Consider the following 2,728-nt stretch of genomic DNA (forward strand, 5'->3'; position numbering starts at 1 on the left):
AACTGGAAAGTGCCCTGCCAGGAGCTGGTGCCTGGAGCATCCAGGAGATCTTTTCCGCTTGCTGCTGCTCCATTCCAAACTGCCCTTGCCAGCCACTCTTCCCCTGGCATTGCCACCCTCCTTTTCCACTTGAGATGGGAACAATGAGGACAGATCCTTCTGAGCAGCCACAGATGGTGCCAAGATGCGTCCTCTGTGCCCTTCGTGTCTGGCTTACAACATAGATTCATGTGTTATCACAGGATGGCTGGGGTTGGAAGGAACCTCTGGAGGTCATCCAGTCCTAGAGCAGGTTGCACAGGATCTTGTCCGTGAAGGTTTGGAGTATCTCCAGAGAAGGAGTCTCCACACTTCTCTGGGAAGCCTGCTCCAGCGGGAACCCCAGACAGCACATAAAGAACTCTTCTTTCTAGAACATTGCATTTCACAGGAATTACTCTAGCAGAGATCTTTAAAACTGCATTTTTTGTTGATTGACTTTTCCAGAAAACTTTGTTTTATAACCCCACTTTTCATTGCTTTCATTTGTCATCAGCTTTTTTAATCTGCAGATTTTCTTTGCAATTGCTGTATAATTTCATTAACATTCTTGATAAAAATGACAAATAGCTGCAGGCTCTGGATACTCTAGGAAAAATCCTTATTTACTAACTAGCTTTTAATATGCTCTACCAATACTTGTATAACATGTGGGGCCAAGCACAATGCCTACATGAACTTACGATGTCAATAGCTACATTTACCAACCGGGGCATATAATCAATTGAAAAATACTTACAGAAAACTGCTCTCTGTGAAACCACATTGGTTGGTTTTTACTTACGATATCCTTTAATGTCAACTGTTCTGTTAGTTTGACTAGATTCCACACTGACCAGCTGCACTTTCACTGACCACGCAGTTTACTGGTGCAACTCTAGAGCTCTGTTTCATCTTTTCTTGGGAGAGGACCAGGAATATCTCACTGATTTGGGGGTTCTTTTCTCTTCTTAATCATCGAGCATTTCTCCATTGTTCCAAAAATTGTTTAAAGTTATTAATAATTCAGAACTTTTCAGATTACTTACCCTGCAAGTTATCCAATGTTGTAGTTTTAGAGATATTTAAGCTTTTTTAATGATGCCAGAATGTCCAAAGAAATGGAGCTGTTCTGTGGAGGTTTGCAGGAACTGTGAAACAAGGGATATATCTTATGCAGAGACAACAGCAGCAATTTGTCATTCCCGCCTGCATGAAACAGCCTGACTGCTGTGTGTGGCACATGGGAGTAAAATCACTGCAGCATATATCATACACTTGGCTGTATAGCCATATGGAGTACATCTGACTTGGTTATTTAAATCTCTGTTGGTGAGGACACCACACCATTGCAGGGAAGCTCTTCCACTGCTTTATTTTCCTTGCACTAGTATTACCTGTAACTTGGATTTTTCCCTGTGCAGCTGCAGAGCCAGTGCTTGCGAGCACAGCCAGGGCCTGGGACCAGAGCAATGTGATTCGGTGACCTGCACTGCCTGAACTGCTGTGTCCTTTTGGGGCCTGAACCACCAGTGTCATCGCGGGACACTGCTTGACGGTGATGCTAGTGATGAAAACAACACTAAGCATGACACTACTTCTCCAAGCGTTGCTTGGCTCTGAAGGCCGGCTGCCTTCAACATTAAATAGGCCAATTTCATAATTAAAATAGAGCAGGATTAACACTGAGATTGGGGGTGGTTCTCTTGGGCAGCTCCGCTGAGACATTAACTAGTGCAGTGTCCCTCTTCATGCATGTTGTATCGGGTCCAAAAATTCATCTGCATTATGCTCAAAGGTTTTTTAAGTCAGAAGCAGGTAACCAAAGCCAGTTAGTTACTCAAATAAAGACTTTATTTTATCATAGAATAACCATGAACAGAGAAACAATCCTAGTGATTCCTGGATGAGACAGAACCAAATAGAAGGTTATGAAAATCACGACCTTGTGACCAGGGAGGGCTCTTAGCCCCCTGCATGCTGCACGTCAGGCTTACCCCTGTGTGTTGTGTGGATAGAAAGGTCTGTACTTCACCTGCCTTTGGATGGCCCTGCTCTTTCTGGGCATCCACAGCACAGCACTGCACCTGGGCTGTCAGTGCTCCTGCTGCCCTGGATGAGGACAGATGTGGTCAACGTGGTGCGGTGTCTGTGGGCAGCTGCTTCACCTCAAGGAAACCAAAGACGAGTCTGTGTAGCAATAAGGGTTACAGTAAAGAGAAAGACTAATGTGCAAAGGAATAATGGGGTCTGAAGGAGGCACCAGGATATCCATAAAAGGAAGACAGACTTCACACATCTCAAGTATTTTGAAATCAGGTAAAGCTCACAAGAAGACTTTTCCACACATCTTCAATTATTTCTTGCTGCATCAATTTGAATTGACAAAAGATTTGATCAACTCCCTAACCCAAACCTTTTTAAAAAGTGAGACTGCCATGCATCAAACTGGATGGTTTTCTTGTTTGGAGGTTAGAGGAAGCATTTGGAGGAGACGTTTAGCATTTTCAGCGGAGTATCCCACAGGGATCCACATTAACACTGAGCTGTTCAAGATTTCCCCCCCATGATCTACAAAGTGGGCAGGGATTAAGACCATGTTTGAGGATTACGCAGAGCAGTAAATACTGAAAGGTAACCACAAGGAAATGCTGAAGCATTTTAGAATACCATGGTTAGAAGATGGAACAACAGGTGAAATTCAGTATAA

The sequence above is a fragment of the Psittacula echo genome, assembly GCF_963264785.1.
Source record: "Psittacula echo genome assembly, chromosome: 4".
NCBI classification, from domain to species: domain Eukaryota; kingdom Metazoa; phylum Chordata; class Aves; order Psittaciformes; family Psittacidae; genus Psittacula; species Psittacula echo.